Source organism: Aquarana catesbeiana, linkage group LG04 (genome assembly GCF_042186555.1).
Source record: "Aquarana catesbeiana isolate 2022-GZ linkage group LG04, ASM4218655v1, whole genome shotgun sequence".
Classification (NCBI taxonomy): domain Eukaryota; kingdom Metazoa; phylum Chordata; class Amphibia; order Anura; family Ranidae; genus Aquarana; species Aquarana catesbeiana.
The window spans coordinates 231,098,232-231,126,053 of NC_133327.1; positions in this window are offsets into that span (position 1 = coordinate 231,098,232).

The window sequence follows — 27,822 nt, forward strand, 5'->3', positions numbered from 1 at the left end:
AATATAAACCGTCAGTAATTGGAGATTTTGATTACTTGCTGTTTTGACACAACACCGGCAACCGTGTACACTCCGGTATATGAAGATGTAACTTTAACAGAACAGTGGGTAAGGAGGAAAAAGTTGTCTTCGCCTTAGAGGCCGTCATTTTGTTACTTTGCATCAGAGCGGACTAACAATATCTGCTCATAATATCGTGTACCGGAGCATACACGATTGCCAGTATTGTGTCAAAACAGCAAGTCGACAAAAATCTCCAATTACTGATGGTTTACAGTAACTGGAAGTGATGTGATTGGAGATCTCGATGAATTGGCTATTTTGACAGACCACGGACAAATGAGCAGCACCTCCTCTTTGCTGAAGAGGGACCTCGCCGTGTTCACCTATATGGAGATCCTGACCAGCACAAGCACTTCCGGGAGAACACAATGACACATTTCCGGGTCAGAAGCTGAGGCCACAGGCCACGCTTGTTTGTGTGGCAATTTTTTAAGTTGCGAACCTTTATGCATGACTGGTGAATATTTATTCACATATATGCGAATATATATTTTAACATATAACAAGATATTTTTTGGTAAACTTAAAGGAGTTTATGACAAGAAATTATGTCCCTGGGATTCCAGCAGGTGAATTACAAAGACAAAGGCCCAGCTTGACACATACAACACTCTGCCTATTCACCAGCTGAATTCATTACTATCTGCAATTCTCCAGAGACTCCACCAAAACACCTATATCATTTACATGGTGTGCTGAAGAGGTTGGGTTTTTTTTTTTTGGAACAATTATATTGTATTATAATTTCTAGGGGTATTGGTAAGACATTCCACTTCCCCAAACACAAAATTCAAAAAATAGGAATATAAAAAACAAAAAACAAACGATAGTTCAATAATTTACATTTATTTTGACAGCAGTAACACAATTATGTACTCTTGTTTACTGGCACAGCTTGTACAGCTTGTATAACAGTGTCCCTTCAAACTAACTCAACACACAGCCATTAATGTCTAAACCGCCGCTTGCAACAAAAGTGAGTACACCCCTAAGTGAAAATTGGGCCCAATTAGCCATTTTCCCTCCCCAGAGTCATGTGACTCGTTAGTGTTATAAGGTCTCAGGTGTAAATGGGAAGCAGGTGTGGTAAATTTGGTGTTATCACTCTCAATCTCTCATACTGGTCACTGGACGTTCAACATGGCACCTCATGCCAAAGAACTCTCTGAGGATCTGAAAAAAAGAATTGTTGCTCTACATAAAGATGGCCTAAGCTATAAGAAGATTACCAAGACCCTGAAACTGAGCTGCAGCACGGTGGCCAAGACCATACAGCGGTTTAACAGGACAGGTTCCACTCAGGACAGGCCTCGCCATGGTCAACCAAAGAAGTTGAGTGCACACATGCTCAGAGTCATATCCAGAGGCTGACTTTGGGAAATATATGTATGAGCAGGGGCGGCCCGTGCATTGTGGGTGCACGGGCGCCACCCCCCCAATCCCTGCTCCATGTCCCCTTTCAGGATGCCAGATGCATGGACTCTTATGGCAGCGTGGGCGGGGGTGTTTTTTTTTTTAAGCACCTGATTAGAGCCTGAGGCTCTAATAGGCTTCAAAAAAGGGTGGGCTTGGGGCGCAGAGAGTGCACCCTGATCCCACTCTGTTGTGTGACCATAGTAAATAAATTTTCGCTATTTTTATACCACAGTGCCTCCCTGTCAATCATTAGGCAGGTCAGTGAGACCTGTTTCCCGATTGGCCAAAGCATGGGGCATCCTATTGGGTGCCTGGCTGTTTGGCGGAAAAGACACACTCACAGGGGAGGAAGCTGGGCAAAGAGGCTGTATATAATGGGCACAGGCTGCATATGATTTGCACAGAAGCTGCATATGATGGGCACAGGCTGCATATTATGGGCACAGAGTCTGTATGATGGGCACAGGCTGCATATGATGGGCACAGAGGCTGTATATGATGGGCACAGGCTGCATATGACGGGCCCATGCTGCATATGATGGACCCAGAGGCTGTATATGATGGGCACAGAGGCTGTATATGATGGGCACAGGCTACATATGATGGGCACAGGCTGCAGATGATAGGCACAGGCTGCAGATGATGGACGCAGCCTGTGCCTATTATATGCGCTTCTGTGTCCATCATATGCAGCCTGTGCCTATCATATACAGCCTCTGTTCCTATCATATGCAGCCTGTGCCCATCATATGCAGCCTGTGCCCATCATATACAGCCTGTGCCCATCATATACAGCCTCTGTGCCCATCATATACAGCCTCTGTGCCCATCATATACAGCCTCTGGGTCCAGCAGCATGATGGGCACATGCTGCATATAATGGGCACAGAAGCTGCATATGACAGGCTGCATATGATGGGCACAGAAGCTGCAAATTATGGGCACAGGCTGCATATTATGGGCACAGAGGCTGTATGATGGGCACAGGCTGCATATGATGGGCACAGAGGCTGCATAAGATGGACACAGAAGCTGCATATGATGGGCACAGGCTGCATATGGTGGGCACAGAAGCTGCATATGTTGGGCACAGGCTGCATAAGATAGGCACAGGCTGCATATGATGGGCAGAAGCTGCATATGACGGGCACAGGATGCATATGATGGGCACAGAGGCTGCAATTGATGGCTCGGTGGCTGCATTTTATGAGGCACAGTGACTGCATATGATGGGCACAGTGAGGCTGCAATTGATGTTTTTTTTTCAGAATTTTTCAATTTGCTTGCGCCCACCAAAAAATTTGGAGCACCAGCTGCCACTGCATATGAGTGCTGCCAGCATTGCTGCAGAGGTTGAAAGGGTGGGGGGTCAGCCTGTCAGTGCTCAGACCATAAACCACACACTGCATAAAATTGGCCTGCATGGCTGTCGTCCCGGAAAGAAGCCTCTTCTAAAGATGATGAACAAGAAAGCCGGCAGTTTGCTGAAGACAAGCCGACTAAGGACATAGATTACTGGAAGCATGTCCTGTGGTCTGATGAGACCAAGATAAACTTATTTGGTTCAGATGGTGTCAAGTGTGTGTGGCGGCAACCAGGTGAGGAGTACAAAGACAAGTGTGTCTTGCCTATAGTCAAGTATGGTGGTGGGAGTGTCCTGGTCTGGGGCTGCATGAGTGCTGCCGGCACTGGGGAGCTGCAGTTCATTGAGGGACCCATGAATGCCCACATGTACAGTGACATACTGAAGAATAGCATGATCCCCTCCCTTCGGAGACTGGGCCGCAGGCCAGTATTTCAACATGATAACAACCCCAAACACACTGCCTTGCTAAAGAAGCTGAGTGTAAAGGTGATGGACTGGTCAAGCATGTCTCCAGACCTAAACCCTATTGCGCATCTGTGGGGCATCCTCAAACGGAACGTGGAGGAGCGGTCTTCTTCATCTTCCTCCAGTCTTCTCCATCTTCCTCCGGCTGCTTCTTCCTCCGGTCTTTCTCCTCCGCCGCTCCCGCTAAACATTCAAAAAACGGACCTCCTCCGATGCTGTGATGGGGCGGATGATGTGACTTCGAGACCCCGCCCTACAAGGGGCGGGGTCTCCTGATGACATCCGGTGGCCACGCCCCATAGTTATATATGAATATATATAGAAGCGGATATAGAAGCGGATAGATTGTCTGGCCACATCGTCAGAGGAGGTTCGTTTTCATAGCAGGTCGGCAGCGGGAGCAGCGGAGGAGAAAGAACGGAGCCGGAGGAAGATGAAGAAGACCGGAGGAAGAAGTAAGAAGAAGCAGGGGGAAGAAGAAGCCGGAGGAAGATGGAAAAGATCGGAGGAAGAAGCGAGGAAAGAAAAAGAGCTATTTTACAATAAAGGAATTGTCAAAAAATAGCTATTGTCTTTTTGTCACATTTTACTGCTTTTTTTTGATGAATGTGTAGGGGTACAATGTACCCGATACCCATTCACATAGGGAGATCTGGGGTCCCCTTATTAAAGGGGGCTTCCAGATTCCTTTAAGCCCCCCGCCCACAGACCCCCACAACCTCCGGGCAAGGGTTGTGGGGATGAGGCCCTTGTCCCCATCAACATGGGGACAAGGTGTTTTGGGGGGCCCCAAAGCACCCTCTCCATGTTGAGGGCATGGCCTGGTATGGTTCAGAAGGAGGGGGGCCGATCTATCTCCCCCCTCTTTTCCTGCGGCCTGCCAGGTTGCGTGCTTGGATAAGGGTTTGGTATGGATTTTGGGGGGAACCCCCACGCCATTTTTTTTGTAAATTTTGGCACAGGGTTTCCCTTAATATCCATACCAGACCTGAAGGGTCTGGTATGGACCTGGGGGGACCCCTACGCCATTTTTATTCTACATTTTGGCGTGGAATTCCCCTTAAAGTCCATACCAGATCCGAAGGGCCTGGTATGCACTGGAGGGGGGACCCCACACCGTTTTTTTCCTTGATTTTTGAATAGCTGATTTTTTTTATTCCACACCAGAATATTATTGAAAAATTACATACCATTGCATGCATTTGAAGAGTTGAAATGGAATAAACTAAATGGATATGCAATTATGCTGCTGAGTACAATGTACATTTTCAGGAGGTGAGACATTGATGGGATTCAAACCCATGGCTTGAACCTTTGAATGTAGCAGGGCATACCACTAAGCTATGAAGCCGAGCACAATCATACATACAAAATACTATTACTAATGTTTGATTCTTTTCATTGTATACAATAATGTTTTGCATTTGAGGCATTAATATTATGGTACCAACCATACTCATGTGCCATTGGGTAGGAATGAGCCGAACACCCCCGATTCGGCTCACACCAGAACTTGCGAAGAGGCCAAAAAATGTGTGTGAACATCATTAAAGTCTATGAGACACAAACATGAAAAATCAAAAGTGCTTATTTTAAAGGCTTATATGCAAGAAATATTCCTTTTACTATCGTGCCTGGGGGGGGTGTCCTTCTTCTTCCCCCCACTTCTTCCTCCATCTTACTCCGCTTCTTCCTCCAGTCTTCTCCATCTTCCTCCGGCTTCGGTCTTTCTCCGCCGCTCCCGCCACCGACCTGCTATGAAAACGAACTTCCTCCGACGCTGTGGACAGCTGACCTGTCCACTTCCATAGCGCCGATTTCATATATAACTATGGGGCGTGGCCACCGGGGGGACATCATCAGGAGACCCTGCCCCTTGTGGGGCAGGCTCTCAGAGTCACGTCATCCACCCCATCGCAGCATCGGAGGAGGTTTGTTTTTTGAATGTTCAGCAGGAGCGGCAGAAGAAGCTGGAGGAAGATGAAGAAGATCGGAGGAAGAAGCGGGGAAAGAAGAAGAGCTATTTTACAATAAAGGAATTGTCTTTTGTCACATTTTACTGCTTTTTTTGGTGAATGTGTAGGGGTACAATATACCCAATACCCATTCACATAGGAAGGTGGGATCTGGAGGTTCCCATTGTTAAAGGGGGCTTCCAGATTCCAATAAGCCCCCTGCCTGCAGACCACGACAACCACCAGGCAAGGGTTGTGGGGATGAGGCCCTTGTCCCAATCAACATGGGGACAAGGTATTTTGGGTTGACCCCAAAGCACCCTCCCCATGTTGAGGGCATGTAGCCTGGTATGGTATGGTTCAGGAGGGGGGGGCGCTCTCTCATCCCCCTCTTTACCTGCGGCCTGCCAGGTTGCATGCTCGGATAAGGGTCTGGTATGGATTTTGGGGGGCCTTTTTTTTTTTAATTTTGGGGCAGGGTTCCCCTTAATATCCATAGCAGACCTGAAGGGCCTGTTATGGATTTTGAGGGGACCCCACACAATTTTTTATGCGGGGTTCCCCTTAATATCCATAGCAGACCTGAAGGGCCTGGTATGGATTTTGGGGGACTCACACACAATTTTTTATATTTTGATGTGGGGGTTCCCCTTAATATTCATACCAGACCCAAAGGGCCTGGTAATGGGGAGGGGAGAACCCCACACAATTTTTGTAAAATTTTGGCATTGGGGGTCCCCTCTGAATCCATACTAGACCCAGGGGAGACAATGCAGTTTTTTTTATTTTTTTTGGCTGGCATTTTTTTTTGTACTTTCAGTGGGGAAGCCGCTGACAGCTGAAGATTCATTGGTTGTTAAGGACGCAGCAGCTGACTTCCCGGCCCCCCTGCTAGCAACCAGCTATATACAGTGTAAAAAAATAACCGCAAAACACATCAAAAATCACATCACAAATGCAACAGTTGCATTTCTGGTGCAGTTCCATTGAAATCTATTACCCGCAAATCGCGTGAAAAAAGACCCCGACCAATTCCAAAAACACACTGGCCGCAAAACGCATAGATGTGAACTAGTACCATAAGAAACCATGTTAAATGGACTGTAGAGAGTTTCTGAAAACTGCAAAACGCACTAAAAAATGCATAGGTGTGAACCTAGGGTCAGGGCCAGTTCACACTGGAGTGAGAGGAGAGGCTCTTTACGGGCGCTATTTTTAGCACCTGTAAAGTGGCTCTAGTGTGAAAGTAGCCTAAGATGTAAAAGATCTTGCACTTCCCCAAAACTAATTAAAAAGAAAAGAGAAAAAAAAAAAACAAGCTCAATAATTTACTTTTATTTTGCCAGCAGAAACAAAATGATGTACATTCATTTACTAGCTTCAAAAACATTTCTACAGGATATATGGTGCTACATTTAGCAAAACAGTTAGCAATTGGGTTTTAAGGACATTGCTCATAGGAGCTTACAATCTAAAATTTGTCTAAACCTTAGAGTGGACACAGTTTTACTTTCAGTGTATAACTGGCAACATTTCACATTTTTATCTGCAAGATTATAGATACATACTTAACAGTCATTATTCTTACAAAGCATACCAACATAATATTAAAAAAGCCACATGTTCAAAATATAACACCAGCCACCACCCCACAAATCCACATACCTAAATTGGTGAGTATGTTCTGCTGGAAGCTGCATTTCTGTGTATATGATTAAGCAATGAGAACAAAGAGTAGAAGGTCAGCACGTGCTCCAAAACCACATTTGCATGGACAGACAGGAACAATACACACAACATGGAAAGCATGGCCACATAAACCCACTTTTGATTGAAAAAAATGCACAAGAATTTTAGCAAACAAACAGCCCTAGTTGGGCGTATGTTAATAGGCACAATATCATTCCTTCACCCCCACAAATCACAGCAAAAAAACTGGCCTTCTCAGGCCAAATGAACCCCCCCTACTGCAGCCCTTTATTTAATGTAGGTTGTATTGTTAGCACACTGACACATGCCCAATAGAAGTACACACCCACCAGTATCTTTCAATCTGTCTCTTCGTGTATGTCTAAAGTGATTGCACCTGATGGGCAGGAACACATAATACTATTTGCAACTGTGTTAGCCCTTGGCTATGTGCATCAAATCTCCAACTACAGACCAAAGATCGAAGGTCATTTGCATGCACATAAACAAAGCAACAGTTTTCCAAGCATATGTACCTGTGCAGTGTAAACTCTACAATTTTAAATGTCCAAGTCCCTGGGCATGATTAGTGCTAACAAACATTAACATCAGTCCCTGGCTGCAATGAGCTTCCAATATAAAGTCATAAACTAACTTTCTTACATTGGAGACTATTTCGACAGGAGACAAATACAATGCCAGCATGTTTTTGGGTTGTAGTGAGAAACCCACACAGGGAGAGCATATCAACTTTGACACAAGCATTAGAATGTTGTGGAAATGAATCAGCAACCCCAATGCTGCTAGCCAGAATTGCTACCTACTGAGCCAGCAGGCAGCCTCACACTTGTTCTCTGCATCTCTGTGGTGTGAACCAGCCCTAAGTCCATAGCTATGCTCAGTGTCACAAGCAATATACAATATATTGGCCTAAGTATTGGGATCTATGCCTTTAAATGCACATGAACTGTAATGGCATCCCAGCCTTAGTCCATAGGGTTCAAAATTAATTTGGCCCACCCTTTGCAGCTATAACAGCTTCAACTCTTCTAGGAAGGCTGTCCACAAGGTTTAGGAGTGTGTCTTTGGGAATGTTTGACCATTCTTTCAAGTGCATTTGTGAGGTCAGGCACTGATGTTGGACAAGAAGGCCTGGCTTACAGTCTCTGCTCTAATTCATCCCCAAGGTGTTCTGTTGTTTTGAGGTCAGGACTCTGTCCAAGCCAGTCAAGTTCCTCCACCCCAAATTCACTCATCCATGTCTTTATGGACCTTGCTTTGTGCACTGGTCCAAATCATTTGGTGCAGGGGGTTTATGATGTGGGGTTGTTTTTCAAGGGTTGGGCTTGGCCTATTTGTTCCAGTGAAGGGAACTCTTAAGGCATCAGCATACAAAGACTTTTTGGACAATTTCATGCTTGCAACTTTGTGGGAACAGTTTGGGGATATCTCCTTCCTGTTCCAGCATTACTGCACAAAGCAAGGTCCATAAATACATGGATGAGTGAGTGGAGGAGGAACGTGGGGTGAAGAAACTTGACTGGCTGCACCTCAAAGTCCTGACCTCAACCTGATAGAACACCTTTTGGCTGAATTAGAGCAGAGACTGCGAGCCAGGCCTTCTCATCCAACATCAGTGCCTGGCCTCACAAATGCACTTCTGGAAGAATGGTCAAACATTTCCATAGACACACTAAACCTTATGCACAGCTTTCCTAGCCTTCCCAGAATCTGTTCTAGTTGCAAAGGGTGGGCCAAAACAATTTTTAACCCTACAGACTAAGACTGGGCTGGTCATGAAAGTTCATGTGTGTGTGTGTGTGTAAAGGCAGGTGTCCCAATACTTTTGATTGGATAGTGTATCTGGCAAAAATTACAATGGTGGTGGAACCCTCCTACACATAAATACTACATTTAATTTTAGGACCTGGGAGATGAGACAACTTTTCTACATGAAGCAGCATGTTTGGGAATCAAACCCAGATGAACCTTCTAAGCCACAGAGCTGACACATGTGAAAACCCCCTACACATAAATACTCATAAATACTGCATTTCTTTGGAAATACAGGTGATGGAATTACATTATACAAGAGTTATTCTTCTTGATTTATTTTGTGACATTTGGTGTTTTTTTGTGGGTCAGTGTAGAATAGTGATATTACCCTCAAATTTTGGGGAATTTCATTTTGATTTCTGATGTTGGTACACATATCACATTTTTTGGGCTCAAATTCTGATTATTTGGAAATAATAAAAAGCACAAAAAATTGTGACTTATTTAAGATTGTTGTGAGATTAACAAGAGAGTAAGGCCCCTTTCACACGGGACGGATCCGTGTTGATCCGCCCCGTGTTTATCCGCTGCTCAGCGGGGATCGCTCCGCTTTCCCCAGCTGAGCAGGCAGATGACAGGGCGGGACCCGCACACTGTGCAGGGACCGCCCTGTCAGATCTCCGCTCTCCCCTATGGGGGATCGGAGGAACACGGACCGTCTGTCCGTGTTCCTCCGATCCGCTCTGCAGACGGATAGAAAAATAGGATTTTCTTCCGTCCGCAGAATCGGACGAGAGCGGAGGCGGACGACATCGGGTGTTAGCGGATGTACATCCGCTGACACCCGCTATCCCATAGGGATGCATGTATGTCCGTATTTCATCCGAAAACATGTGTGAAAGGGGCCTAACAAGTCAAAGTGACAGAGAAAAATATATTTTACCAAAACATCAAAATGTTTCACATTCTAGCATTCTTAAAAACAAAATATTTGAAGTAGACGCAACAATGTTGCAAAGGAAAATTTATTTCAGAGAAAGATACATTTCATCTCAACATTAAAAGGATTTATTTGTGAAAGATACAATTGTTCCATTAGAATCAATGGCTAAAACTTGCATTGGAATATAATAGCGCAGATTTTCACTTCCAAAAAATGCTCTTTTACTCAGCGCTCATTTTCGTATTTACTATAGCGTCTTGTAAAAAAAGACACTGGAACTAAAATGAGAGCTATTGTCAGGAAAATCCTGTCAGTAACAGGCGCCCTGTGCGGGCAGTTGCGCGCACGCGTGCGCGCGTGCGCTCGCACGCCAGGCGGGCTATTTAAACTGAACTGTCACATGGAAATCTTGCTGTCTGTTCTACAGTGTTACGTGTGTATTTCCTAAGAACCTGTTTTCCTGTACTAGATCCGGCTTGTTCCTGACTATCCTAGCTGTCTGCCTGCATCTGATCCCGGCTTGTCTCCGACCATCCCTGGCTTCTGCCTGCATCCAACCCCGGCTTGTCTGACCACTCTTCTGCCTGACCCTCTGGCTTATCTACAGTCCACTTGGCTATCGATCCGGCTTGTCTGATCTTCCAGTCCTGTACACGGACTTCTGTTCCAGTCTGCTGTCCTGTGTGTTCCAGCCTGCTATCCAGTTCCAGTCTGCTGTGTGGTTCCAGTCTGCTGCACCAGTGTTCCAGCCTGCTATCCAGTTCCAGTCTGCTGTGCGGTTCCAGTCTGCTGTCCTGTGTGTTCCAGCCTGCTATCCAGTTCCAGTCTGCTGTGTGGTTCCAGTCTGCTGCACCAGTGTTCCAGCCTGCTATCCACTGCACAGTGCTTCCGGATTTCCGGACCCACTTCCTGCTGTTGATCCTGTCAGGCACTCGTGCCACTCCTGACTCTTGTGCTTCCTGTATATCCTACCAGGGCCCTCGAGTCAGAGCCGCAAGAGAGGCCATCCCCTGCAAGTCGGGCTCATCCACAAGGTACGTGACAGTAGCAGACAGCCATGACCGAGCCCGAGCAGGGAGCCTCTCCTATGGAAGAACTTTGTATGCACCTGGCTGGCCATACACAGGCTGTTAAGAGTCTCCAAGAAGCATATACACGTCTGGAAGAACGGGTCCAAGTACTGTCTGGTCCCACTGTGACCCAGGGATCTTCTCTGCCATCTACATCTGCTAGCAGTACTACTTCCCCTACAGTAGTGATGCTGCCCCCTGGACCAAGGGTTCCCACTCCTGAAAAGTTTTCTGGGGAACAAAATAAATTCAGGGCATTCCGGAATGCATGCGAACTGTACTTCGCCCTTCAACCTCGCACCTTCTCGCTTAAAGCCACCAAAGTGGGTTTTGTGATCTTACTACTCCTGGGTGACACCCAAACATGGGCTCACCGTCTTCTGGAACTGAAAGCCGAGGTGTTGACCAATTTAATCACTTTCTTTAATGCAATGGCCCAGCTATACGAGGACTCACAGCTTTCTGCAACGGTAGAAGCCGCCCTGCACACCCTTCAACAAGGGCGTAGGGCAGTAGAGGACTACGTTGCGGAATTCTGCCGATGGAGTGCAGACACGGACTGGAATGATGCTGCCCTCCGCTACCAGTTCTGTATGGGGCTTTCCGACTATTTCAAAGATGAACTGGCCCAAGTGGGAATTCCTCTGACTCTGGATGCCTTGATCAATCTTGCCATACAGATCGACCGACGTTGAGGGAGCGAAGAGCAGAAAGAGGTGCGGGGCCTACTCGCCCAACCTGGATGTTGCCTAGGGTCCCCAGCTATACCCATCCTGCACCCACCTCTAGTTCAGCTGCTACACCTGATACCTCTGAGCCCATGCAACTTGGAGTCCTCCGCCCATCTCTCACGACAGAGGAACGCCAACGTTGCCGGGCTAACAACCTGTGCCTGTACTGCGGGGAACCCGGACACTATGTCAGGAACTGTCCTAACAAACTCCGTAAGTGCCTGTCTGTCTCCTATGGTGATGTGACTGCTTGGCCTAAGACTTCATCTCTCTTGACTCTTTCTATATCTTTGCAGCTTCCAGGAAAGACTTTACAGGTTCCCGCTATCATTGACTCCGGGGCTTGTAGCTGCTTCTTGGACTCATTCTTTGCAGCTAAACACCAGATCCCACTGTGTTACAAGGCCCATGGACTCTCTATTCACCTGGCCGACGGGTCTGCAATAAAATCTGGGCCAGTTATACAAGAATCCGCTCCCCTTCCAGTCACCATCTTCAACTTGCACCAAGAACTACTTCGCCTGGACATCATCTCTTCTCCTTTATTTCCTATTATTCTTGGCATGCCGTGGCTACAAGCCCATAACCCTACTATCAACTGGGTCACAGGAGAAATTACGTTTCCCTCTCAGTACTGCCAACAGTTCTGCATTTTGAAGGACTCTGGTGAATCCCCTGCTCTGCTATGTCTCAACACTGATTCTGAGTTATCCCAGTCGGTCCCCAAGGTCTATCATGACTTTTTAGATGTCTTTAGTAAAAAAGGGGCTGAAACCCTCCCTCCTCATCGGGCTTACGATTGCCCCATCGAGCTCCTTCCGAGCCGACGTTCCCTTTGGCAGGATATTTCCTTTGACCGAGCTGGAGCAAGGAGCACTAAAAGTATACATCGACAAGAACCTAGAAAAGGGTTACATCCGTCCCTCTACATCCCCAGCAGGTGCAGGCATCTTTTTTGTAGAAATAAAGGACCACTCTCTTCGCCCTTGTATAGACTACCACAAACTTAATAAAATAACTGTTAAAAATGGGTACCCTCTCCCTTTGGTACCAGAATTATTCCAGAGACTGGGGACTGGTACTATTTTCACTAAATTAGACCCCCGAGGGGCTTACAACCTAGTTCGCATCAGAAAAGGGGATGAGTGGAAAACAGCTTTCTGCACTCGCTTCCGACACTTTGAATACATGGTGATGCCCTTTGGACTATGTAACGCCCCTGCAACTTTTCAGTACTTCATAAATGATGTTTTCCGGGACTATTTGGATCTATTCGTCATAGTCTACTTAGATGACATTCTCATCTTTTCTTCTTCCTTGGAATCCCACCGCAGACATGTCAAATGTGTTTTAGCTCGACTCCGGCTACATGGCTTGTACGCTAAGGCTGAAAAGTGTGAGTTCGAGCGAGAGAGTATTCCATTTTTGGGGCTAATCATCTCCGTGGAAGGGATCAAGATGGATCCCCATAAAGTTGCTGCAATTCTTGACTGGCCAGCCCCTACTGACAAGAAAGGAGTCTAATGTTTCATTGGCTTTGCCAACTTCTATAGAAAATGTATTAAGGGGTTCTCAGCCATCATTGAGCCCATCACTCAATTGACCAAACAAGGGCTGCATTATCATTGGTCGCCAGAAGCTCAATCTGCCTTTGAATCTCTCAAAAGACTGTTTACTTCTGCTGCTATTTTGAAGCATCCCGATTCCTCTTTACCGTTTGTCCTGGAAGTAGAAGGAGATGATCAGAGCAGACAGGATCAAACAGCCTTTGTACACAATGCAGAGGATTAACCCCTTAGGTTCTACACTAAGGGGTATAACAAGCATGCTTTACTGCATATACAGCCTGATTTTACTGTTGAGGGTTTAGTAACATTTAATTATTCACCTGGGCTGGCATCTTTATTGTTAACATAGGGGGTCATTTACTATAGTGCCACGGTGCTAATTAGCTCTAACCGTGGTAATTATGGCTAATTAGCGAAAAAACGGTATTCACTATAGTGCTGGTGAGCAAATACTCCCAAAAGAGGAGAATTGCACATGGAAATATTGTTTAGAGCATGGTATAATTGCCTAAATAGTACTGAAATATACGAAATTTCAGTAAATATGTGTTATATTATGCAGTATATTATTTAAAGATAATCTGCTTTTAAACTGTGTGAAAAGGTGATTTCTACACTGAAATATCTTTAAAAGTATCCAGACAGAGGATCAGGGGTCTTGAAGCCTGATAGGATAATCGTGGGAGAAATGAAAACTCCTCCTACAAGCTTTCAGCACACACTGATACAAGTCACAAGACTGCTCTAACTGCTATATACCCTGTTTCCCCGAAAATAAGACCTAGTGTGATTGTCTGTGATGGCTGCAATATAAGCCCTACCCCCCAAATAAGCCCTACCCTGTTTCTCTGAAAATAAGCCCTACCCTGAAAATAAGACCTACAAGGACTTTAACTAGGGCTTATTTGGGGGGAAGGGCTTATATTGCAGCCATCACCGACAATCACGCTAGGTCTTATTGTCAGGGAAACAGGGTACTACTGATGAAAAAAGGTATTTATCCGTTTATATTTACTAAAACGATCACATTTCCATGTTCTGTGTACTGTGGGAGACCAGATATAGTGAATGCAGGTTCTGGGTTTAGTAACACTTTAAGTATGGAGCCCCATTGACTTGATAAAACTTGCTAATTCGCTGCAATATGCTTTAAAATTACTGTGAGGAGAAACAAGTTGGTAGGCGTTCTTATATTTCTCCTGTTTTCTGAGGTTTAGGGGTTGACATCATCATCCTGCCTACAAGAATGCAAAGTACTTCAAAGTTCACAAGAGGACACTGCACCACTGTAAAGATTGTCTTCTATTAAGATGTTAATCTTACCCTTGATCCCCGGAGCAGAGCCTGGAAAGATCGACAGCACTGCTACCTGCGACGTACAAGCAGCTTTTCTATTCATTATAAAATTATAATTTTAACTATATTATGTTGAATATAGTTGTCCAAAAAGGTACACCACAAATGGAGCAATGTGCCCAGGTGTGTTTGACATCACCAGCATATATTTGACTTTTGAGGAAATATTCTGTGCAGCCTAACCAGATATTGATACCATCTTGATATTAGTTTAATTTTTTTTTTCTTGTACTTTACTAAGGACATTTTATGTGTTTACTTTTTTAATTTTTTTTCTTTCAGTTTAATGCAGTGTTTTAGCACAAGACAGGTGATCACACTAAGTAAGCAGACCATGATCCCCAAGCCGGGGAAGGACCTCTCCCTGTTCTCCTCCTATAGCCCTATTTCCCTATTAAATGTGGAATACTAGTCAAAATTTTAGCCAACAGACTGAACACTTGGGGTGCAACGTATCAAAAAACTCATGGTTCGGATCGTTCCTCGGATCAGGACTCACAGTTCGGATCATTTTTCGGATCAACAAAAAAACTGCCCCACTGTAATATACACAATCTCCCCCACTGTAATATCCATGTCATCTCCCCCACTGTAATATCCACTTCATCTCCTCCACTGTAATATCCACAATCTCCCCCACTGTAATAATATCCACAATCTCCTCCACTGTAATAATATCCACAAGCAGCCCCACTGTAATATCCACAATCTCCCCCACTGTAATAATATCCACAATCTCCCCCACTGTAATAATATCCACAATCTGCCCCACTGTAATACCCACAATCTCCCCCACTGTAATAATATCCAAAATCTCCCCCACTGAAATATCCACAATCCCCCCACTGTAATATCCACAATCTCCCCCACTGTAATATCCACAATCTCCCCCCACTGCTGTAATATCCACAATCTCCCCCACTGCTGTAATATCCACAGACTCTCCCACTGTATATACAGTATGAGTATAGGAATTAGGAAGACTAGTGTTGTTTAGTCTTACCTTAGAGAATAGAAGCCGCCAAGCCGGCCAGATCAGATCTACGAGTTGAGGGGTGATGACGTCAGCGCGCACCGCCACCACCGGGTGTACCAAGATGGCCGCCGCTCCGGAGCTAGGCCGAAGCCAATGCTTTTCCTAAGGCTGAGGCAGCGGCAGGCGTGTGTCGATCTGAACTGGTTGAACTGTTCGGATCACGGTACCGTTGCACCCCTACTGAACACAGTCACTGAACACAGAACACTGAATAATAGCCCTTGTACACCCCGACCAAACGGGATTTATGCCAGGCAGAGGCACAGATATCAATATTAGGAGACTCTTCACCCACATTGCTAGAGCAAATCAGGACGGCGCAGGGGTGGTGGCCTCTCTGGACGCGGAGAGGGCCTTTGACTCTGTTGAATGGAGATATCTGTGGGAGGTTCTCTCCAGATTTGGCCCTAAATTTGATTAAAGATGTTGTATGCCAATCCGCAAGCTAGGGTCCATATGAATGGTTGTCTGTCGGAGCCGTTTTCATTGGGCCGTGGAACGAGGCAGGGGTGCCCCCTATCCCCGGGACTGTTTGCTCTGGCATTAGAACCTCTGGCCATCCGAGCTGACAGGGAGGTGCGGGGTATACAGGGTGGGCCAATTGAAGAAAAACTGTCTCTTTATGCGGATGACGCTCTACTGTATCTAGCTGACGCATCCACATCTCTACGCACTGCGCTGTTCCTATTTGATTCAGCGGCTACTCGGGCATACACATCAATTGGGATTAGCCTGTACTTTTCTCGCTGCAGCCGTCACCTGCTCGACCTGACACCCAGGCACAGCTTCACTGGGTGGAAGAGTTCACATATTTAGGTGTTAAAGTTACCAGCGAGATAGGAGACTACATGGGAAAAAACATACAGCCCCTTACGTCGCAGGTCACTACCAAATGTGCAGCATGGCGCTCTCTCCCCTTGACACCTGTAGGCAGGGTTAATCTGCTGAAAATGGTGTATCTACCTAAATTTCTATACTTCTTTAGGAATACTCCGTCGCATATCCCCAAAAGCTTCTTTAAGAGGTTTGAGGGGCTGCTGGTGTCTTTTGTCTGGGCTGGAAAGTCCCCTAGGGTGGCAAAGTAAATATTATACCTACCCCTTTCTGGAGGGGGTCTGGCACTCCCAAATTTCCAAATCTACTATTGGGCAGCCATCCTTGTCACTGTGCACTGGTGGTTCTCCCAGCACAGACAATACCCAGTGCTTACATTGGAAACGGCCATTTTGGGTTCATATGCAGCTTTGAGCAACCTAGCTTTTCGGGGGGTTGCACGCTGACCCCTCCTTAACTACCCTTATGAAAACCACGATAAGGGCCTGGCAGGACGCTAGAGTAGTGTATAGGAAGCCCATTCATGTATCCTCTCACATGCCCAAATGGGGTAGTCCAATGTTATCCCATCTAAACACTGTACCAGACCCCTCACTGTGGGTAAGGAAACGGAACACAACTTTGAAACATAGTACCAAAGATGGAAAACTCATGATTTCAGTCATTGAAAACCCTTTACTCGATACCTAACTTGTGGGAATTTAGATACTGGCAACTACGACATGCTTTTGGGGCCCAGTTCCCGGAGACAATAATTTTGGAATTGGATTTCTATTAAACTCTAGTACGTTGGGGAAACCTTTATTTGACAGTAGCCCACAACATCAAACCGACCCTGTTTTTGAACAAGTGGAGAGCAGACATACAGACTCTTAATGATGAGGAATGGGAGGAATGCTTCTCTTCTTCTATGATAGCTGCAAAAGACAGATTAATTCAACCCAAGTTCCTACACAGGGCCTACTACACCCCACAGAGATTAGCCCATATATATGCTCAACGTGACCCGTTGTGCCCCAGGGGTAGACAGGAAGTCGGCTCATTTTGGCATATGGCCTGGTCCTGCCCCAAACTCCGACCTTATTGGGACGAAGTCACAGATACCTTTAGTGTGGTAATTGGGACGCAGATTCCATTGAACTCCCTAACTCTCTTACTGAGTCACTTGGATGAGGTGCAGGGAGACAGGTATGCCAAGCTTTGCATGACATGTTTTTATGCTAGAAGGGAAATACTCTTAAGATGGAAGTCAGCAGAGCCACCTACGTGTGACTCTTGGCGCCTTTCAGTGAACTCGGTACTGCTCCTCTACAGGCTCACATATCATAGCAGACAGTGCCCAGGGAAATTCGATAAGGTCTGGCCAGGGTGGATAGATGCTAATGGTTAAAATAGCTGTGGTGGCCCTTAAGGACCAAATGCAGGAGAGATTGTCTCATCTGGTTTCTCATTCTTGCTCACCCCCACCCCAGCAATATCACACCTCTTAGTTAAATAGGCTATATGTAAGGGAATAGGATGTGAGAAGATGATACTGGTGGAGAACCCTGGTTGAGGTTAGGAATAATTCTGTAAATCTCTAATATGTAATACACCGGATTGGGGATTAGATCCCTGGATTGATACAGACTTACTCCTCTTCTATGTGTATGTATGGATATATTTCTATTGATCATGACATTGTAATGCTGATTTGTTCTACAATAAACATTTCTGTTAAAAAAGTAAACAGACCATGCTTTTGGATAGTAGCATTGCTAATAATAGTAAGGGGCTGTGATGGCAAGATTTATAGCCATTTCTGAGGTTTCATGTTTTATGGAAATTCTCTGTAAGCCAAGGCAATCAGTGTTGATCATCTTGGTAGAAGACATTTTCTAGGAAGCATAGAACATGCATAGCCATCATGTGATCTATTTTACCTGCCAAAGGACATTTGTACATGCGTTCAATCAGTAATCAGTCTTGTAATCCAGAAACTTCTACTAGACAGTAAAGTCAGATTGGTTAATTTTCTGTCCTGCAGTCAGTGGCATCGCTAGGGGGTGGCTTTTAGGGCTATAGCCCCGAATCTGTGACCCATAGCCCTGAGTCTCTGCAGGGGTCCCCAAGGGGAGAGGAGGCTGTCTGAGGACCCTGATGTAAGTGGGGTGCTCTCTGGGGACCCTGATGCAAAGGGGAGGCTCTCTGGGGACCCTGATGCAAGGGGAGGCTATCTGGGGACCCTAATTTAAAGGGGAGGCTCTCTGGGGACCCTAATGTAAGTGGGGGTCTCTCTTGGGACCCTGATGCAAGGGGGAGGCTCTCTGGGGACCCTGATGCAAGGGTGAGGCTCTCTGGGGACTCTGATGTAAGGAGGGGCTCTCTGGGGACCCTGATGTAAGTGGGTGGCTCTCTGGGGATATATACACACACACAGGTATATTACTTTATATACATGTGTATGCCCGCCCAAGCGTATGACTTTCTTTACTACACTGCTATGGGCTCTAGCCCCAGATCTTTTATAGACCTAGCAACGCCCCTGCCTGAAGTTAACCAACACAGCCACCAACCTGCTCCAACCTGTGACTGGACATTGAAGGCAAAGCAGTACATTGGTGAGGTTATCATTCTGTTCTCCTCTTCTGTAAGCTTGAATGTAGATGAAGGGGGTTTCATTATGCTGATTTTAGGAAAAAAGAAATTGATACTAGTAAAATAAAAATGCATTTATGCATTTATCGTATATATTACTTTATATATTACTTTGTATCTAAATGTAGTTCAACTTTAAATATTCAATATTATTTATTTATTATATTTAAATATTTTCCAAATGATGTGTTAAAAAAACACCTCTTTAGTTCTTCTAAACACTTTCTCTAAAGTGCCTACACAAATAAGCCCTGAAATAAATGATTTTAATGTCTTTAAACTTCTTAACATTTAACATTTAACTTTACTCTCATTATAATTATATTTGCAGTCCAATTACAAGATAAATAATAGTAAAATCTGAATACACATCCTACATTGGACATTGTAGAAAATGAAATCCTTTTACAGCAATCTTCTTATTGTCATCTAATGGCCTTTGGTTCTAGACTATTTTAAAAAGACAATCAAATGCCTTTGATTTTAATGTTACTGTAAAATATAATTAAAATCTCTCAGGAAATTTTCCTTTATCTGGTAGCAGTTTAATTCTCAGTACAGCGTTTCCTCTACTCAGAAACAAAAGATCTATATGGCCTAATTTCATTTGAAATATTGTTTCTTTTCTTGAATCTCATTTATTCAGAAAATTTGCAGTAAAAAGTTGGCAATTTAAAGGCATATTATTTCTCTCAAACCAGGCAATAATACCACAAAATTGCCTTGTATGAAGTGTTTAAACTATGCTACAATAAAAGAAGAACAAAGGCGTAGATGCTGAAATTATATTGTTTTCCCTGTTTTAACTAAGATACGGCTAAGCCTGTAGTTGAAAGATAAGATAAAGTTTTGTGATTGTATTAGCAAGGAAGTTGCTCAGCTAGTATGCAAGATGGGTAAAATATTTCTCTGGAGATTATATGAACTGATTTAGGAAGACTAAAATACAATTCAAATGCATTGTTAATTAGCGATGGAATTTTACATTAACACCTTTTCAGGATTCAAGCTGGGACATTATTTGTAAAAATATCTCTTTTTTTTTAAATTTGTGCACAGATATAAAAAAAAAAAAAAGGAATTACCTCATTAACTAAGAAATTGGGATAATGCTCAAAATCAAATGAAAATGTCTGTGTTTTGAAAGTGTAAAATTTGTGTACCTGTCAGTTAGAATGAGCTTCATGTTTTACCCATACCAAGCCTGTTAGCAGTTTGGCAAACAGGCAAATAAACTAGCCATATGTAGCCAGCTCACACATGTGAATCTTGGATTTGGATAAAAGACGTCAGCCATGATCCTTGGTTGGTTTGCTTATATACAGCACCTAGGACCCGACTGTCATTTAGTGGTGGTAGTGTAGTTGATAGGGGTGCAACGGATCAAAAAACTCACAGTTCGGATCGTTCCTCAGATCAGGAGTCACGGTTCGAATCATTTTCGGATCAACAAAAAAAATCTGCCCCATTGTAATATCCACAATCTCCCCCACTGTAATATCCATGTCATCTCCCCCACTGTAATATCCACATCATCTTCCCCACTGTAATATCCACAATCTCCCCCACTGTAATATCCACGTCATCTCCCCCACTGTAATATCCACAATCTCCCCCACTGTAATAATATCCACAATCTCCCCACTGTAATAATATCCACAATCTGCCCCACTGTAGGCAACAGCGCGCTCCGCGGAGCGCATGTGTGCCGATCTGAAAAAGGTTGAACCAGTCGGATCACGGATCTGTGATGATCCGTTGCACCCCTAGTAGTTGGGCGGCATCTTTTGGTGAAAGATTATTGTGGTGGCGAGGCAACATTGTTGGGTGGTGGTCATAATGGCAGCGGGTCATCCTAATTTAATGTAGGTCTACACATTAGTAGATGAATTGATTGATAATAGATTCACATTGTAAAACATTGTTTACATTTTTTTAGGGACTTTTTCATAGTGTGGGTGTCTTTTTTTTTGCTTTTCACTTTTTTTGGGAATGAGCAATAAGGAATATATTATTATAACAAAATATCAAAGAAACACTCACACTTATTCTATATAAACTTGGCAAATAAAGTAAAGCCAAGCTGCTACTATTTGGGTGTACTCCCTATACAACAGAGTTTCCGAGCATTTGGATGTGATGAAACGCATAGGATGGAGCTTTTCTTGGTTGTGACATCACTGCTGCTCAAGGTGGAGCACATTCTGGTTCCTTAATTATTGTGAAGCAGCAGTGCTCCCCTACAGATAGCTAGTGGTGAGTCATCCTGGACACTAGGCATAGGCACTAGGGGTGCAACGGATCAAAAAACTCATGGTTCGGATCATTTTCAGAACAACAAAAAAAAATCTGCCATGCTGTAACATCCACAATTTCCCCCACTGTAATATCCACGTCATCTCCCCCACTGTAATATCCACGTCATCTCCCCCACTGTAATATCCACAATCTCCCCCACTGTAATAATATCCACAATCTCCCCCACTGTAATAATATCCACAATCTGTCCCACTGTAATATCCACAATCTCCCCCACTGTTATAATATCCACAATCTCCCCCACTGAAATATCCACAATCTCCCCCACTGTAACATCCACAATCTCCCCCACTGCTGTAATATCCACAATCTCCCCCACTGCTGTAATATCCACAATCTCCCCCACTGCTTTAATATCCACAATCTCCCCCACTGCTGTAATATCCACAAACTCCCCACTGTATATACAGTATGAGTATAGGAATTAGGAAGGAAGACTAGTGTTGTTTAGTCTTACCTTACAGAATAGAAGCCGCCAAGCCGCCAGATCAGATCCATGAGTTGAGGGGTGATGACGTCAGTGCGCACCGCCGCTGTCAGGTGTACCAAGATGGCTGCCGCAGCCTTTCCTAAGGGCGAGGCAGCGGCGTGCTCTGTGGAGCGCATGTGTGCCGATCCGAACAGGTTGAACTGTTCGGATCACGGATCGGTGATGATCCGTTGCACCACTAATAGGCACATGATAATGTAAGTGTATTTGCATCACTTTGTTCTTTTTATTTTTAATAAATGTTGGTGAACTATGAGTTTTCTCCTGGTCTGTTTTTCATACATGATGATTATACAGTGATGTACAGGAATTTGTGTCGACTATTCTGGGAGAGCTTCTTGCTGTTTGCATAACAAAAAAGACCTGCATCTGTGATATAACTTTCAGGACTTAAATCACCTGCTGGTGGCACTGTGGCTTCCAGAGCCAAAGAGCGCAATTCCACTGACTATCAGTGGGTGTCTCCCAGCAGGCACTTGATCCTGGTAATTAGGCTCCACCTGACACTGGCTGTTGAGAAGGTATATAAAAAAACTGTAATTACGCGCCTCTGCTAAACAGGGGCAGAAAAATTGGGCCTTAGGCGGTGGTGGTGGTGGTAATGGCACAACACTGTAAAGCCTCACAGATACTTTTGTTGAGCACAGGAACAGGCCCTGCTGTGAAATATTAGATCAAAAATTGTAATTAAGTGCCCCTGTTAAACAGAGGCAGAAAAACTGGGCCTTAGGCAGTGGTGGTGGTGCCACAACACTGCAACCCCTCACAGATACTCTTGCTGAATGCAGGAATGAGCCCTGCTGTTAAATATTTGATAAAAAATTGTAATTACATGACCCTGTTAAACAGGGGCAGAAAAATTGGGCCTTAGGCAGTGGTGGTGGTGCCACAACACTGCAATCCCTCACAGATACTTTTGTTGAGCGCAGGAACAAGCCCTGCTGTTAAATATTTTTAATTCCATATATTTATTGATTTTACATATGAAATACATTGTACAATTAGATATTGTACGTCATGCAATGACGTCGGTGTAAATAGTTCAAGGTATTAACTTATATCCACTAACAGGTTTCAGATGTAACAAGTAGTAAACGTATATCTATGAAAGTTCCTAGAAATACGATCAGTCCACTTCACTAGTGTGGCACCCCAAATGGGAGCTTTAGTGCCACAGGAGTACAGAGGACCTCCTTGTCATAATCCATATGATGACTGAGGTTTCCTAGTAGTAACTTGCTAGAACATGTAACACATAACTGTTAAGAAAGTAACTGGTATTGCTCGATCAAGAAAGAGAGGTCTGTGTTTCAGTAACTTTAGGTGAGATTCGCAGTGTTAGTGCAATCAGACCATGGTTGCCAATTTTTGTGTGTTTTTTCAGACTGGCCATTGTTGGTGGCTGTTGTGGTTTCATATCTGAAGTGTAGGGCTACTAAGTCGATGACTTGGGCCATGGTCGGAGGTTTGTCGGACTTCCATTGTCTGGTTATATTGAGTCTGGCTGCCAGGCGTATATGGGTAATTACGAGTCTGAATGGGTGAGGAATGTTGTTAATGGTTAGGTTTAGGATTGCAAGTGCAGGTGAGGGGGGATCGTGATTTTAGTTATGGTTGATATTATGTCTTCCCAGTATTTCTGTAGGTTGGAGCATGTCCAGAAAATATGGAGTATGTCGCCTGTGGTAGATTTACATCTCCAGCAGGTGTTGGGGTTTCAAGGATCAAAAGATGCCATTATGGCTGGAGTAATGTACCAACGTAGCGATATGAGTTCCCATAGGATCGCGCATTTGGTGGCTTTGTAAATGGTCTTGAGGGCTTGTTACCATTGTGTGTTTGTATAGGTGCATGCAAGATCGGTGTCCCACCTGTAGTGTGGGTTTAGTTTGGAGAAGGTGCATTTTTGGTGAAGACTGTTGTAGAAGTAGGAGATACCCTTGATTTTTGTGGCGGGGTTGGTGAGGTACTCCCATGTCTTGAGATGTATGCTATATAGAGGAAGGGATATATTGCACAGGCAATGATGTATGCATAGATAGGTAAAGTATTTGGATATAGGAAGGGTATATTTGGATTGTGGTAGGGAGAAGGGCTTAATGCGGTTGTCTTGTAGCAAGTCTTGTAGGAAGTGGATTACTTTGAGGGTCCATGGTGATAATGGGAGATCAGGTGTTAAGTGGAGGAGGGTGTTTAAAGGAATATTGAATTGTGGGGTGATGGGGGTGTATGCCAGGAGGGCAGTCATTTTCCTCCAGGCATGGGCTGAGGCCTTCATGGTAGGAGATAGAGATGTTGGGATTGAGGCACCAAGAGGTGTGCTTAGTAACCAGTTTTTCAGGTTGGGCCGGGTGAGAGAGGAGTTCTCTATTTGTCCCCATAATGTGGTCAGGCGGGTTGGAACCAGCTGCATAGTTGAGCTAGGATGGCTGCCAAGTAATAATCCTCGAAGTCTATGGATCCCGTGCCTCCCACTAGTTTATGTTTAATCAGTTTTAGATGGGCACATCTAGGTCTTTTACCATTCCAAAGATATTTGTTAAATATCGTTTGAAGGGACCTGAGAAATGTGGCGGGTATTGGGATGGGTAGAGTCCTGAAAAAATACAGTTTTTGGGGGAGGCAAATCATTTTGAAGGCCGCAAGTACCTGTCCAGGAAAGTTCATGTTTCGCTATTTGTTGTGAAGTCGATTGAATGTTGTGAAGGAGTGGCAGGAAATTGCACGAGTAGAGGTTTTTGGTCTTTCTCGGTAGTTGGATGCCTAGGTAGGATATGTCAGTATCATTATTGCCCACACGAAAGGGTACTGTAGCTGTAGGAGGTTCCTCATGGTAACGTCTATATTAATGTCTAGTATGAAGGATTTGGTCATGTTAACCTTATAGTACGAAACCGAGCTAAACCAGTTGAGCAATTTTTGTACTTCTGCCAGGGAGAAAGTCAGGTTGGTAAGGATGAGAATAACATCACTAGAAAATAGGCTGATTTTATGGTGTGAGGTGCCAATTTGAAGGCCTGAGATGCTGGGATGGGAGTGGATATGTTCTGCTAGGGGTTCCATAAGCATGTTAAAGATGAGGGGAGATAGGGAGCAGCCCTGTCACGTGCCGTTGGTGATGGGGAATGGGTGGGGGAGCATGCCCTCTGTGTACACTTGGGCCTCAAGGTTAGAATATAGTGCCATAATGGCACTTAGGATGTTGCCTTGGAACCCAAATTTTTGGAGGGCCGTCCTGAAGTATGACCAGTGAACCCTGTCGAACGCCTTCTCTGCATCCAAAGACAGGAGCAGAGAAGGCGTTCCGGTTGATTCTGCGTGGTGAATGAGGTTAATCATCCTTCTGGTGGCATCCGATGACTGCCTGCACTTTTTGAACCCCGTCTGGTCTTGGTGAATAAGAGTGTGCATAATCTCAATTAGTCTTGCTGCTATTGTTTTAGCGTATATTTTGAGGTCGAGATTGAGTAAAGAAATTGGGCAAAAATTTTGGGGGACGTTCGACTTTTTCCCTGGCTTCGGTATCGTTATAACCAATGCTTTTAAGTATTCTTTTGAAAAAACAGAAGAGGAGGCAGCGTGATTGAAAAGTTCAGTGAGGTGCGGGTTTAGATGTGGGGAGAATTATTTATAGTATTCCCCTGTCAGTCCGTCGGGGCCTGGTGCTTTACCACTAGGTAGTGAGTCAATAGATGTCTTAATCTCTTGTTCCATGAATGGGGCTTTAAGGGCAGCTAGTTGTTCCCCAGTCAGCTTAGGTAGGGGAAGATTGCAGAGAAAGTGGTCAATGTCATCCTGTGTGGGCTGCGGGGTATGGGGGTCTTGTTTCAGGTTGTAAAGGTCGCCATAATAGGCACTGAAGGCATCGGCTATGTCTTGCGGGTTACTTAGGGGGGCTGTCATGTGGGGATGAATTAATTGGGTTATTTTAGTTTTTACACGTCTTCCTTTAAGGCGTTGTGCAAGTTTTTTCCCCGCTTTGTTAGAGGTGGAGTATGTAGACGCTTTCATTTTCCTTTGGAGGAATTCATAGGAGTGGATTAGTAGGGTTTTAAGTTGTTGTCTTAGGGATAGTAGTTGGTTTGTCTGCGGGTCTTGAGGGTACGTTTTGTGTCTCGTTTCTAGGGCCGCTATCTGAGCTGGTAATTCATCTAGGTGCTGCGTCCTCTTTCGTTTATGGTAAGAACTCAATTTAATTAACATTCCCTCATTGATCGTAATCATGACCCCTCTGGCGGGGTCTTTTAGCCCGATGGTGTTCAGTGATAGGATAGTAAACAGCATCTTGTGGGTGTGAGGTTGGTGGGTGTTATGCAACAACACTTACAGTTAGTCGCTGTAGTTTGGATCCGAAGGCACCTGGGAGCAAGACGCAGTAGTAGGCTTGTGGCAGTCCAAAGGTCTGAAAGTAGGGTGGACTAGAAAGATAGAGCAATACATTAAGCACAAAAACAGTGAGAACCAAAAAAAAGAAAAGAAAGTAAAAAAAGAAATCGGTAGAGCAAACGTTAGTGGAAGGAGTGATGTAACTGGTAAGATTGATACAATGAAAAGTTCGTAGAGGGGGTGCTGAGCACCTCGATAGCCTCTAGGTGGGGGTAGAAAAAAGTTATTAGCGCGGGAGGGTGATAACAGGGGTAGCAGGTTGTCAGAGCTCAGGGGAGCTGTAATGACGCTTTTTGGCCAAGCTTGTCACATATCCGTGTGTCACTCAGGTGTAGTTGTGGTCTGCATTTTTGTGGGGTGCATTAGATCCTCTGTCATACGGAACTGATTAGGGGCTTCTGGTAGTATACCGCAGGTGTGGAGGAGCCTCAGACCTTTGTCAAGATCTATGACCGTGTAGGTTTGCCCATTCTTCACAATGAGGAGGGTGGCTGGGTATCGCCATTTATATTGAATCTTATGACTTTGAAGGCCCTTGGTAATTGGGTTCTTCTGCCGTCTCAGTTGGAGGGTGAACTTGGAAAGGTCAGGGAAGAATTGAATCCCTGCGTAGGGAGCTGGCAAGGGTGATTTAGCTTTGACTCCCATGAGGAGTTTTTCTTTAATATGGTAAAAATGGACCCTCATCAGAACGTCTCTGGGGACCGAGGCTGCTAGGTGGGATGGTTTAGCGATTCTGTGAATTCTGCTGATTATAACATCCCGCGGGGATGCTTCAGGGATTATGATATGCATCAATTCTTTTGCATAGCGCAGTAGGTCCGCAGGGAGTATGATCTCAGGGATAACTCTCAGCTTGATATTGTTCCTGCGGGACCAGTCCTCTAAGTCGGCCAGCTTGGCGCTCATCCATGACTGTTCCTCTTTAACAGCATCATAAGTGTCAATGACTTCATTAATAGTGGTAGTGCAATCAGTTAGGCCTCTCTCAGCATTAGACACTCTGTCGTCTAGTGAGTGAATATCAGAGGGGATTTTATGAAACAAGGAGGATAGGTCAGTTCTGAGGGAGGACTGTAAAGAGATTAGCATGTCCTTCAGGGTGGTATCGATGACTGGCTGGCCTGAGGTGAAGAAGGAGGCCATGAAGCAGTGTAAGGCCTGGTTGAGGGAGAAAGGATTAGGAGCCTGGGCCTCAATTTGTGGGCGCTGTGACCACTGCAGCGGTGTGTCAAGCCGCATTTTAGCTTTTGCTGGGCTGCCAGGGAGAGGGTCGCACTCCGGGGGGTAGGAGAGCACAGCAGGGGTACCCGTATCTGGCTGTTCCTCTGGGATGGCATCCGGGAGATCTGTGTAGGAATCCTGCGGCGCGGCCGGTCCGGCGCCATCTTGGAAATCACTGTTTGCCAACATGTGCATCTTGATCTCCTGAGGTCCTAGAGCAAGGATGGCTGTGGATGGGGTTGTGATGGCGACCTGTGTCGCTGGATTGTTTCCCCTGTCTGACAAGCTGTGAGCTTAAGCGTCCATCTCGTTCTCCAGCCGGCCACGCCCCCCCGCTGTTAAATATTTGATCAAAAATTGTAATTACATGCCCCTGTTAAACAGGGGCAGAAAAATTGGGCCTTAGGTAGTGGTGGTGGTGCTCTGAACCGAAAATATTCTTAGAAAAATCATTTGGTTACATCAGCATCAGGTGATTGATAGCTGGTGATCCAAGCC